Genomic DNA, 14,561 nt, shown 5'->3' with positions numbered 1-14,561 from the left:
AGGTTTTCAATCACACAGTCGCACCGTATAAGCTATAGAGTTATAATATCATCTTCAAGAATCAAGAATACTGGATTGCAGTTCAACAGTTTCAGGTATCTCCTTCTAGTTATTCTAGTACATGAAAATCTAAAAAGGGATATCCATATAATGCATAAGAATAACCTCCAGAGTGACCTCTCAACTCCATTTGAAATCTCTCAGCCACTGAAATTTAATTTTGTTTCATTTCTCTTTCCCCTTTTGATCAGGAAGGCTTTCTCAATCCCGCAATACCAGGTCCAGGCTCATCCCTGGGAGTCATGTCCCACGTTGACAGGGAGATTTACACCCCTGGGAATCATGTCCCACATAGGGGAGAGGGCAGTGAGTTTACCTGCCGAGTGGGCTTAGAGCGAGAAAGGCCACTTCTGAGCAAAAAAAGTGGTTCTCTGCAGGTAGACTCTTAGGCACCATTATAAGTAGGCATAGGCTTTCCTTTGCAGTAACAAGCCTCATAAGGGCAAACCCCAAGATTGAGGATTTGGTCTACTAGAATGGTATTCCCTAATGCTTGTGAGAATATCAGGAATTCCCCAGGTGGGGAAGTGCAATATTTCCGTATTTTCCCTCGGGCCCTCAGAAGGGCCCTAAATACTCCTTACTCTCTGGCCAAATTACTCTGGGATGTACCAGGGTTTCACATTAACCTGTACAAACCAACCAGATCTCACCCCCTATTCAAGATTACATGTAATTATGGTGTTTGAATAAATTGACCATACAAGTTAAATTATATAGCATGCTACACAAAGCATAGATTTTGCACCAAATAAACACCTCTTCCTTTGGTCTCACATAGAAGTTGAGGTTTTTAAACACAGTCAATATCATCCTTTACCTTTAGTCTGGTTTACCTTAGTTCTAATCAAGTCCATTTCATTCATATCTCCAACTGAAGTCCAATCTCTCTCTCAGCTTTTTTAACATTTGCTGTATGGGGTAATGCTGACATCCATAGCTGCTGAACTCTGGCTTCAAGTCTCAGGTGTCACATAGATACCCGAAGTTACAGGGATTGACCAGGTTATACACAAACAGCTCAGCATCTCAAAATTTAGAAATAACCACTGCAACTCATGAATAGATGTGACTGCTGTAAGAGCTTACAATATAGGAACTTCCACCACTAGCCTACCCCGACAACCCACGCTCTCAGATTCAACTCTCAGAGTCTGCACATTATAATTAGTCCATATTAATGAGGCGTTATAATGCTTGTCTTTTCAATTCTGGCTTATTTCACTCAACATACTGTCTTCAAGTTCCCTTCACCTAGGTGCATACCTCACAACCTCGTTTCTTCTTGGCGCCTCTCAGTATTACATTGTATGTATACACCACAGTTCGCCATTCCATTTATCAGTTGATGTATCCTTAGGCCATCTCCATCCATTGTGAATCATGAATATGGCTACCATAAACACCATTGTGCAATGTCCACTCATGTCCCTGCTCTCAGTTCTTCCAAGTATATACCCAATAATGGGGTTGCAAGACCATATGGCAAACCTATAGTTAGCTTCTGTGGAACTACCACATTGCCCTCCAGCTGGGCTGCACCATTCTACTTCCCTACCAAAAGGGAATGGGTAGATCCCTCTCTCCACATTTTCTCCAGCACTTGTATCCCTCTGTTTATTTTTTTTAACAGCTTTATTCATATGCCATATAATCCATCCTAAGTAAACAGTCAATGATTCCTAGTATAATTGCATAAATTATGCATTCACCACCACAATCTATATGAGGATATTTCCATCTCTTCCCCAAAGAAAGAGGAAAAAGAGAAAAAAAAATGAAGAAGAAAAATACAAAAGATAGAAGAAAAATAAAAATAAAATACAATGAAAAGTTCAGACAACATCACTACCACTGAAGTCCCATATCACTCTCTTATATCCCCATTTTACAGACATTTAGCCTTAGTATATTGCCTTTGTTACAGTTAATTTTACCATTAACTATACAATGTTTACCATTAACTATAAATTCTAGTTTGCATTGATTGTATTTTTTCCCCTATACCATCCAATTTTCAACACCTTGCAGAGATGACATGCATTTGTTCTCCCTCATTTAAAAACATTCTTATATTTGTACATTTAATCACCATCATTGACCACTCTAGATTTCACTAAGTTATACATTCCCAGTCTTTATCTTCTGTTTTTCTTTCTGGTGTCATACATGCCCTTAGCCATCCTCTTTCAACCGTACTCAAACTCATCTTTGTTCGGAATACTTACAATATTGTGTTACTACCATGTAATATTATGCTATCCATTCCATTTCTGGATCTATACAATCAGTCCTGTTGAACCTTCTGTACTCCTTCAGCATCAAATGCCTGATTTCTAACCTCTTTCTATCTCCTGATAACCCATGTTCCTACCTCTCAAATTTCTCTCATTAATGTTAGTTTACATTAGTGAGACCATAGAGTATCCATGCTTTTGTTTCTGGCTAATTTTGCTCAACTTAATAGCTACTGTCTACCATTTTGTCTTTTGGATTTTATATGTCATATCTTATTTTATTCTTATTTTTTCCTCTCTCGCCTTTTTACCCTTATTAACAGTCTTCATTTCTACACTCTTCTCCAAACCTCTCTCTCCTGTCTTTTCCTATCTGCCTGTTGTGCTCCCTTCAGTATTTCTTGTGCAGCAGGTATCTTGTTCACAAATTCCCTCAGTGTCTGTTTGTCTGAAAATACTTTAAAATCTCCCTCATTTTTTTTTCAATTTTATTGAGATATATTCACATACCATACAATCATCCAAAGTGTACAATCAATTGTTCACAGTACCATCATATAGTTGTGCATTCATCACCCCAATCTATTTTTTGAACATTTTCCTTGTGTCAGAAAAAGTGAAAATAAGAATAAAAAATAAAAGTAAAGAACACTCAAAACACACCCCACTCTTTTTTCATTTAGTTTTTAGTTTTTTGACCCAACTTTTCTACTCATCTATCCATACACTGAATAAAGGGAGTGTGATCCATAAGGCTTTTACAATCACACTTTCACCTCTTATAAGCTACATTGCTATACAATTGTCTTCAAGAGTCAAGGCTACTGGGTTGCAGTTTGATAGTGTCAGGTATTTACTTCTAGCTATTCTGATGCATCAAAACCTAAAATGTATTACCTGTATAGTGCATAAGAATGCCCACCAGAGTGACCTCTCAATTCCATTTGGAATCTCTCAGCCAATGAAACTTATTTTGTTTCATTTTGCATACCCCTTTTGGTCAAGAAGATGTTCTCAATCTCACAATGTTGGGTCCAGATTCATCCCCGGGAGTCATATCCCACATTGCCAGGGAGATCCACACCCCTGGGAGCCAGATCCCATGCAGGGGGAGGGCAGTGAGTTCACCCATCAAGTTGGCTTAGCTAGAGAGAGAGGGCCACATCTGAGCAACAAAGAGGTACTCAGGTCTCCCTCATTTTTGAAGGACAGTTTTGCTGGATATAGAATTCTTGGTTGGCAGTTTTTCTCTTTCAGTATCTTAAATATATCATATTTATATATATCATATATCTTAAACATATCACCTCCATGGTTTCTAGCGAGAAACCTACACGTAGTCTTATTGAGCTTCCCTTGTACGTGATGGATCACTTTTCTCTTCCTGCTTTCAGAATTCTCTTTGTCTTTGACATTTGATAATCTGATTATTAAGTGTCTTGGAGTTGGTCTACTCAGATCTGTTCTCTTTGGGGTATGCTGTGCTTCTTGGATCTGTAATTTTATGTCTTTCATAAGAGATGGGAAATTTTTAGTGATTATTTCCTTTATTATTGTTTCTGTCCCTCTTCCCTTCTCTTCTCCTTCTGGGACACTCATGACATGTATATTTGTGTGCTTTATGTTGTCATTCAGTTCCCTGAGACCCTGCTCATATTTTTCCATTCTTTTCCCTATCTGTTCTCTTGTGTGAAGGATTTCAGATGTTCCCTTCTCCAGTTCATGAATCCTTTCTTCTGCCTCTTCAAATCTGCTGTTGTAGGTCTCCAATGTGTTTTTCATCTCTTCTATTGTGCCTTTCATTCCCATAAATTCTGCCAATTGTTTTTTCAAACTTTCAAATTCTTCCTTATGTTTGCCCAATATCTTCTTTATATCCTTCATTTCTTTTGCCATATCTTTCCTCAACTCATTGATTTTATTTCTGAATTGATTTAGATTTGTTTGATTAATAATCAGATGTTTCAATTCCTGTATCTCAGTTGAAGTGCAAGTTTGTTCCTTTGACTGGGCCGTATCTTCACTCTTCCTAGTGTGATCTGTAATCTTCTGTTGTCTAGGCATCTGGTTTCCTTGATTACCCCAGATTTTCCCAGACCAGACAGGCCCAGGTCTCAGGAGGAGATTGTATTCAGTATCAGGTTTCCCTGAGGGTGAGACCTGGCAGATTGTCAGACTTTCCTGTGAGGCCTCCAGACTCTGTGCTTTTCCTATCCTGCCCAGCAGATGGTGCTTTTCAGCTTGCAGTTCCCCACCAGTGTAAAGAGGTGTGGTGTATTTAATTGTCAGTGGACCCTGTCCCAGCCAGGGACCGAGGGTGTCAGAAGCCAAGCTTAAGCTGTTTCTGTTTGTTTCTGGCCCCCTCGCCCAAGGCCCTGGGGTCTGAGTTCTCTGAGGGAGGGCAGCCATTTGAGCTGGGCCCTGCCCTCTCTTTTTTCTTAGGGAAGTTAAGCTCTTTAGGGAATTGTTTCCTACACTTGAGTTTTTACTTTGACTCTCTATCTTAACTCCACCCTTGCCTGGATATAATGCTGACAACTGAAAATGCCTGAGGCTTTCTCTAATGAGCTACTTAGAATGAGAAAGAGAGGAGAAAAAAAAGCAAGATGTCCCCTTTTCAGAGCCAATCCCCAGCCATCCAGTTCATCAGACAAGAACTGGAATTGCTACCCAGTTCTGTGTGCCCCTTTTCTTGGGACACTGCCCTTTTCCAGAATTTTGAACTCTGCAACCCCCGAAGCCTCTGATTTTATTTATTTATTTATTTTTCTTTTAGCCCTGCCTCCTATCTGCCAGGATAAACCTCTGGGTTCCTTTCCCAGTTGTTCTGGGTTTATCTGTGCTCACAGCATGTATTCAGTAGTCCAAATTTGTTAATTAAAACCACAATTGGAACTTGGTTGAGCTACATTCCCTTGCTTCCGGTTGGGACTGCTTCTTCTTCCCACACAGAAATTTTGCAACTCAGCCTGCCATACTGGTGGGGCAGGGGCACCAGCTCTGCAGTTTGGGGGGCTTTACTTACAACTCTATGCTGCAATCTCAGCCATTCCACCCATTCCTGACTGGTGTATGATGTCCAGTCACAGATATCCCTCCATCAGTTGTTCCAGACTATTTTCCAGTTCCTGGCTATTTACTAATTGCTCTAGGGGACTAACTAAATTCCACACCTCCCTATGCTGCTATCTTGCCCCACCTCCTCTCCTCAGGTTTTGATCTCTATTTCTTATTTCACCTCCAGGGTAACCTGGTTGGCTCCATCTCTCGCTAACTTTCCTACAAATCCCTATAAGGGTCATTTATAAGTTCTCAGACACATGGTGCCACTCACTCTCCAATTTAACCATGAATTTCTCTGTTTATTCCTTGACTCGTTTTTCGTGTTCATTCTCTTTATCCTCATGGTCTCATTTGGTGAGAGGAAAACCTGACAAAATCATGGCTGGGAATTGTTTTCCTCAGTAGGTGGAGTCTCCTTAAAGGAAAACTGGGTTCAAACAGGCGATGCCTGGACTCCGACTCCTTGCAGCGGCCTCTACCTGGAGCTCCTCCCATTTTGGAGTCTGTCTGGGGGTGCCGCTGCTCCTTCCTAATGTCCCAGTGCCTTCACCAGGCCTTTCACACCAAAGAGAAGCAGTCTTTGAAGAACATCTGGAAGGAAATACTGAACAGCAAAATGCTAACAATGGTAATCTCAGGACCATGGGTTCACAGTTAATTTTTATTTTCTTCTTTTTTATTATCTATATTTTAATATTTACATACTACCTATATTTTCTGATCTATTCCACAAATCCTACATCTAAATATGTTCTTAATTTGTAAAATAAATATATTATAAATTTACTAGACACAGCTATGTTTAGCACTTCTATCATTATTTTCTAATTTTCTTCAGTAAACATATTTTTTTTGTAATAAAAAGTTTCAATTAAAAAATGTTCTAAGTAAAGACAGAGTTTTATCAACATTTTCTTTCTAGCATCCTTTCTCAAAGACCAAAGTATTTTAACACCTATGAGCAGGGAGTTATTGCATTTTATTTAGGTTTGCAAGCCCCTGGCATTTTTGTTTATGGCATCTTGGTTCATTTTGAAACCATGAATTTTGAGGATATTCTTAATATTTAGCACCCAAACCTGCATATACGGAAGTTTGTTACTCTTTGACTAAAAATCAGGAATTAAAGTCTTCAAACATCTGTGGTCTGTACTCACCTGACCCCTGATAAAGCAACACCACACAATCTCAATACGGTATGGCCACTGTAGAACAGAAGATTCAGGAAGATCTTGTCTTACGTAAGGATTCTTCATCTCAAGTCTACCCTCAAAATTCAATCTAGGTCAGCTATTAAACATTAAGGTCTGGTTATTTTTTCCAGGTCAAATCCCTATGATACTGCTAATAGAAACCTTAGAATAGTTTGAATCACTTTTTAATTCCACAAATTTTATTGAACACCAACTATGTACTAGGCACTGTGCTAATACCAAGGACAGAATTACTATGAAGCTTTATAGTCTGATTGCATTAAAATCAATCCAGAAAATATTTATTAACATTAAATTCAGTCTTTTAAGAAAACATGTATCTTTAATAAACTAAAGAAACTTGCCCAATATCAGAAAAATTCAGTACCACTACAGAAAATGGAAGTCTCCAAATGCCACTTCATGGTGCTTGTCATGTTGCCGCAAGGAATACTGCAGCCTCAATAGTAGACCAGAAGGTGAGGGGAGCTGCAGTAAACAGGTAATGGTGGGGAGAAGCCTGGGAGACTGACCGGGCTGAAGGTGGCCATAGCTTTAAACCACCATGTCCAGAAGGGAAAACTTCCAGTGCATCTTTGCCAACATCTGACCCAAGCTCAGCATTTAGGCCCAGTCCCGGGAAGGAGTCATTTTCTCTTGGTGAATGAGCATGAGTTTTCTATACATGGATATTTTGTAGCCATCAAAGAGGAGATAGGCAAGTCTGTCTGGTCTGTCCCAGGATTTTTCTGCCACACCTGAGTATCTGGATTCAGCAGAGGAAGCAGTTCCAGCCTCATGGTCTTTTCTGCTGACTTCACGGGACTCTGAGCACTTGACTGGCTTTTACGTTTCCATGAGGCTCCACTTCAATCCTTGTCATGGCTTCTGGAGACAGGAACACAAGGGAGAAAATAGGTCTGCATCCATAAGTATCAAAAGACAGACGATAACAAGTGTGGGTAAGGAAGAGCAAAAACTGGAGTCCTTATACATTGCTAGCCAGTATGTAAAAATAGTAGTCACTTTGGGAACCAGTCTGGTCATTCCACAAAATGTTATAAAGTTACCATTTGATTCAGTAACTTCTCTCTTACCTAAAAGAAATGCAAAAAAATATGTCTACAAAAGAATTTTATAATCAAAAATAGCGATCGCTTTGATAAATTTGAGTTCTGTGAACCTGCATTTGTGGTTGGTAATTGCCTCCAGAGAGCATCTGACAGCCATCAGTATGATCAAATTTATTGTGAAGCCAGAGTCCAAAGAATACATGAAAATATTACTAGAAGTTGGAGGCATTCTAGTCACACCTATAGAGGATCAGTTAACACAAATTATGTGAACCGGACAAAACACTTGGGAAAGTACAAATATCCTTGCTGTTTCATTTGCTCCACTTGTTCAACCAAGTGAGAATGACAACGGCAGAGTAGATTCACTGGGACTCCCGCCATGTGCTGTCAGGAATCTGCAGGACTTGGCTCCTGGTTAGATTCCATGCACACTTAGAAATTTCATAAATGATGAAATGCAGGCCAAGGGGATTCCTTAAAGGGCTCCACCAAAAAGCAAACGAAGAGAGTTAAACAAAGAATTAACACTTAACGTGTTTATTCCTCAGCCTCTGGACAGTGAGGAGGATGAGAAAATGAAAGATTGAACAAAAATGAGGAAGAGAAAGATCATAGTGAAGCCATGAAGCCAGAGCAGCCTCCTCAAAATTTACTGAGGGAAACATCATGAAGCTGCCCCTCCCTGAATCTTTAAAAGCTTACTTAACATATTTTAGAGAAAAATAACTTAGGTCAAGAAGAAAGAATGCCTACTGATAATTCCTTTGGTCTTGAAAATGTAGCATTTGTTAGGAGTTAAAAGAGAAAATTATTTCTTTCAGAGGGAAATGTAGTGGAAAACGTGTAACGTGTTTCTGTCTTAGTAACAAAAATAATGTATTCAGTGATTAAAAAGAATCCCTTTTATTAAATCTATTTTTCTTTAAATCTTGGAAAAATGCTGTTTTAACTCTGATTTCAAAGTGGGATGCAGCAATGATCAAGGCTTTAGGTTCTGTAAATCCTTTTCTGATTCTTAATAGATTTGTAGTGGTGAGGGTTAAATTTAATTTTATATAAGGTTAAATAATGGTTAAGCATATGTAATATGATTTGAATTGCAGTTGTTTTAATTTTTGCTAGGAAAACTTTCTTATCTAACAAGGAAATTAAATGCTTTGTAAACCTATTTACCTTACTTTTGTTGCAGTCACTACTGCTAAGTTGCTATAGGTGTATTCAGGGCAATATATGAATGCAATAACAATAGAGCTATTGAATAATTTAGCTTTAAAGAAAAAAAAAGTTTTATGGGATTCAATAGCCTTGCTACTTTTGCTTTTGAATCCTTTGCCAAAATATATGAGGAAAATAACTGCCTCTCTCATAGAGATCTTAAAAGCACGTCAAGTGAATGTTAAAGTAAAAGTCTATGTTTAATACATCTTTTAATTTCTACGGATCCTTTACATTTTCAGTACTTATAAATAATGAGGTTATCTTACTTTCTGGAGTTTTAAAAGACAGTATATTTAGGATTTTTTTTTCTATAGTCCACTGTATAAAGCATTTCGTTTTAAAAAGTTCATTGATCTGTGTTCCTCTTTTAATAGTCCAGACCATGAACAAATAAGCACGAGTGACTGCCCCCTCCTGGATAGCTATTAGTAGCAGGGCCAGAGCAGATTTGTTCAGCAGATGCACTTCAGCAAATGGAGCTTCTTTTCATCTGAATATTCATCTTTGGCAAGGTAAGGCTGAGCTAGCCAACGTTTGCTTTGGAATCCATATTTTTAATATAAGAAGTATTCACAGAAATTATATGTAGCTGCCTTTCATGTTGAAAATCCTATTGAGAACCATAGTAGAATCTTTGGGAACTATGTTGTGCTCATTTAACTTCTTCCTATCTTTTCCTTAGTTTCTTTAGGTAAAGTTTTAATGGTTTTGATTTTTTGCTTAATGTCACATGTGTAAACTCTCCATTGTTTGAATTTTAGTTGTAGCTTATGGATAATAAAAATAGTTGTAAGTGTTATCAGTTTATTTGGTTTATTTTCCCAGTAGGCTCTGAAAACAGTCATTACTTGTCAGGAAAGTGTACATTGTAACATATTTACTACTTAATGTTACATGGTTTGCATGTTTTTTAAGACAAATTTAGGAGTATCATTTATTACACCAACATCACTATTATAAAGGTAAATCAGATTTTCTTAAGGAAATCCAGGCACTCAATAGTGAAAGGATTATCATCTCTTTTCAAAGATTGAAATATTGGTAACACATTGATGGTTTCAAAAATCTCAGCTTTGGTAATTCCATACATCTGAAAACAAGTATTAGAAATATTCCAAGCATTACTTGTCCCAGGTAGATAAGCATATTTTAGTAATGTGAATGATAATTTCGTGGAAGATATTTGTTTTGTATGAATGACTGGGGTGGGGAGAGGTGGATATCCACATTTTTTTAGGTGATTACTAAGGTGTTACTGTTAAGAAATGTCCCATCTCATTTCTGTCAAGAAAAGAAAATATAACGTAGCTTGTTTCATCCAGTTGTTGAATGTCAGAAATGTTCATTTAATTTTTTATTTAAATGTGTGTTTAAAAGTTTAATCCTGAATTCCTGGTATTCACATATTTTATCTAGAAAACCTTGAGAGAATATCATCTTATCACCCACCCCCAATCCCATCATTTTGCTGCAGCTGGTGTCCAGATATGTATGTATATTCTTAAATGATGATTTTACTATTTAGGAGAGTTTTTGTTAAGGATATATTTGAAGATTGACTTTTTTTGTACTGTCTTTCACTCTTTTGACTTTGGCAAAATGTATAGTAGATATTCATGATCATTGCATATTTTTGTCATTAAAATGTATCTTTTGCCAAACATCACAACTCTAACCTCTTCAGAAAGGCTCATGTCATGACGGGCCTTTTACTGATCTAGAACTGTATCCACTGCACAAAAAGAAGGGAAAAACAGTTCAAGGAATGATATTTCAGTGTCCTCAGAGGAATAGACTCTACCTAGTGTATCTCTTCATTTGTACCCTCCTTCAAGGAAATAAAGAATATATCAAGCAAAAAAAAAAAAGTATCTTTTGTGTTTTTAAATGCATTCATTTTACAGTTGTGACTTTATTATGAACTTTAAATAAAGAGGTAGAAGTAAAAAAAATGGAAATTCATGTGAAAGCATCTATTAATGGTGAAATTTTAGAATAACTAAAAATAATTTGTGTTTGTGTTTACTATTTAATGAATCCATGTTTACTTAAGCATGGAAAATTATGCATTGTAGATAGAGTAGTAAATAAAGATGAAATTAAATTAAGTGAAATTGATGGGGAATATAGTCATGAAATTTTACAGCCAGATAAAACAATAGAAGTCATCTCATCTAGATCTTTATTTTGCAGATACCAAAGTAGATCTAGAGAGGTAGCATGATTTGCCCAAGTCATGCAGCTATTTGGGGACAGGGCCTGAAATAGCATCCAGCATCAGCTAAATCCCAAGACTCTGTCATTGGCACCATAGCTATCAGGAAGATGATTTAAAATCTATTCTGATTATTGACAGGTATATTTGGTTCTAGTATTAATAAAGAAAAATGTTATTAAAATAGTGTATGTAGGGGTTAAAATAAAACAAAAACGTTTGTGTTGATTTCTAGCTGTTTGAGATAATAAAAGTGAAACAAAGTCTGTTAAATTGTGGGAAGACTTGGAAAATTATTTTAAATAAACAGCTGCATATATTTTTTAAAAAATTAACCTACAGATAAAAGAAGTATAGAAAACTCCAAGTAGGATAAACAAAGAAAGATCCACTGCTAGACATATTATTGTCAAACTGCTGACAAACAGACAAAGAGAATATCTCAAAAGCAGTAAGTAAAAAAAAAACTACTTTTTACATACAGGGGTAATAAAAATATGATTAACAGCTTACTTCCTATCTGAAAAAAATGGATGGGATGACATATTCTCAGATAGTCAACCAAGAATTCTATATCCAGCCAAACTCTATTCAAAGATGAAGGCAAATTGAAGACATTCCCAATAAGACAGAGAATTCATTGCTAGAAGATGCCATACAAGAAATACTAAAGGAAGTCCTTGAAGCTGAAAGGAAATAGCACCAGATAGTAACCTGAAACTCGAGAAAGACATCAAGAGCTCAGGAAATGGTAAATATACAAGTAAGTATAAAAGACTACATAAATATTATTTTTTCTTTTTTTCTGCTCTTAATTTCTTTATAAAAAAACATAAGATTGAGTAAAACAATAACTATAATACTATACTGTTAGGTTTATAACATATATGGAATAATATATGTGACATTAACACAAAGCAGGGGAAAGGAAATGGAATATACTAGAGCAAAGTTGCTATATTTTACTGATATTAAGTCAGTATTAACTAAAGTGAAGTGTGATAAGTTAAGATGTATATTTTAATTCCTAGGTCAAACATTAAAAAAATAATTCAAAAATATAGTTAAAAAATCAGTGGAGGAAATAAAATGCTACATGAAATTTTTTTTTAAACACAAAATAAGGCAGTAAAAGAATAGAGGAAAAAAAGACTTGAGACATATAAAAAACAAATAGCAAAATGTAAGATGTAAATATAACCATATCCATAATTATGTTAAATGGGAATAAGCAAAAACTCCAATTGAAAAGCTGATATTGTCAGACTGGATAAAAAGCAACATACAACCGTATGCTGTCTACCAGAGACACACTTTAGATTCAAAGACACAAATCGTATGAAAGAAATAGATGGAAAAAGATAAATCATGTAAACCATAAACTTAGAGATGGAGTTGTTATATTAATGTACATCAAAATAGACCTTCACAGAGACAAAGAGCTTCATAACCCATAATACATGAAACAAAAATGGAGAGAATTGAAGGGAAAAATAGATAATTCAACAATGAAAGACCCATATTTCACACCCACACAAAATTGACTCAAAATGGATTATAGATATAAATTTAAGAACTAAAACTATGAAACTTTTAGAAGAAAATATAGGCGAAAAACTTCGTGACATGGGGTTAGGAAATATTTCTTAGATGTGATACCAGAAGCATGATCCATAAAAGGAAATTTTAATATATTAAGCTTTAATCAAAACTGAAAACTTCTGCTCTTCCAAAGACACCATTAAGAAGATGAAAAGACAAGTTGAAGGTTGGAACAAAATACTTTCAAATCACATACCTGATAAAGGACTTGTTTTATAATGTATAAATAATTCTTATAATTCATTTATATAAAAAAAACCAACCAATTAAAACATGGGCAAATATTTGAGTAAGTGTTTCACCAAAGAAGATTTATGAAAGACAAACAAAAAAGTGCTCAATATCATTAGTCATTTGAGACGTACAAGTTAAAATTACAATTAGAAACACTTACTAGAATGGTTATATTGAAGAAGACTTGACCATACTAAATTCTGGCAAGAATGTGGAGTGCAGTGAGTTCAAATTAAAGGATTTTGGAGTTGACCAAGAAAAAAGATATGACCACAAGGTGGCGGTTATACACAAGCTATTTATTGGGGCTGCCATATATCCTCACAGCCGGAAACCTCACAGCAGGAGATCTTCCAGAGGCTGGAAGAGCCAAGAACCACCAGAGGGGAAGCAGGGGAAGGGGAAATTTTCCAAACATCTGGAGGAGAGGACAAAGCACTGCAGGGAGCCTCCAGGCAAACAGAGCTCTGAGAACTTAAAGCGGCACGGGGCCTTCTAAACACAGGATCCTATCTTAACAACTGAGAGGAGACTGCCACTTATAAGGATGAAATCAAAGAAGCTGAGTAAATAGTAAATACTGTGTTATGTTAAATTTGTATTGGAAATATCAATAAGAATTATTGATTCTATTTTCTGTGAAACAGTATATCTATTTTGTCACTCTGGCCACTGAAAAGGCCTAAAAGCAATAAGCATAGTTATCCCCCAGGTTGTGGTCTCAAATATATTCCCCTTTAAAAGGAACTAGGGCTCATTGGAAAAAATGGTTGATTCCAGGATTGTGGTAGGAAAAATACTAGAAGAGTCTGGGATCTCCTTGTGAGAGAGCAAGGAAGCTATCGAAGGGTAACCGGCCATGTAAAAAGGACACAGGGACCAATGGAGGAGCTCCCACTAGCCAAAGAGGAGACATTTTGCTCATCAAAAAGAGTAATGCATGTAATTGTTTAAGACACAGATTGAATTTTTTTTTTTAACCCTCATGATTGAAAGAATGGCAAACCAAGGAATGGCACAGATGGCCAGGAGCCACCAGAAGCCAGGAAGCAGCAAGAATGACCTCTTCCCTAGGGCATTCACAAGGATCATGACCGTGCCATCACCTTGATTCTAGACTTCCGGCCTCCCAAATTAAGAGAACAAATTTCTGTTGTTTCTTAAGCCACCCAGTTTGTGGTACTTTATCATGGCAGCCCCTAGGAAGCTAGCACAAGAGTCATTCTTTCAAATAAAGTGTGTTTAATTCTTCTTTCCTTATCCAAATCCTCTCCAGTAAAAAGGGTTCCATCAATGTGAACATATTGATGGCTCAATTTTCTTGTTCTTCCCCTTAATTTTCCTCTTCAAAATTATTTCTTCCACTATATTCAGCCCCAGTTCATGATGCTCAAGATCCTTTGCTTTCATCTTTTCCTAAAGTTTGCATTTATGTGCTGAATACCTCAGAACCAACGGTGATGTAATGGTGTCATCTTCATCTCTTGGGCACATGTTCCCTGGGTACAAGGGTATTATCTGCTTCCTGTTACTCCTCATCAATAAATCAAGCAGAAATTAAAACTCCTCCCAGCCACTGATCACAAATGCTTTCCCAGCTTTGAAGCCTGACTTCCTTCTTTTCATATCTTGCTCAAATTTATCAGTCTTTTCTTGCATGTTA

General features: G+C 36.7%; 1 pseudogene; it reads left to right on the top strand.

The window, feature by feature from the left end:
- The first annotated feature begins 7,699 nt into the window (after positions 1-7,699).
- On the top strand, positions 7,700-8,355 carry LOC119544782 (annotated as a pseudogene).
- The last annotated feature ends 6,206 nt before the right edge of the window (positions 8,356-14,561 follow it).

The sequence above is a fragment of the Choloepus didactylus genome, chromosome 9, assembly GCF_015220235.1.
Source record: "Choloepus didactylus isolate mChoDid1 chromosome 9, mChoDid1.pri, whole genome shotgun sequence".
Taxonomy (NCBI): Eukaryota; Metazoa; Chordata; class Mammalia; order Pilosa; family Megalonychidae; genus Choloepus; species Choloepus didactylus.
The sequence above is the reverse complement of the archived record's forward strand: the minus strand, read 5'-3'. Positions and strand labels throughout refer to the sequence as shown.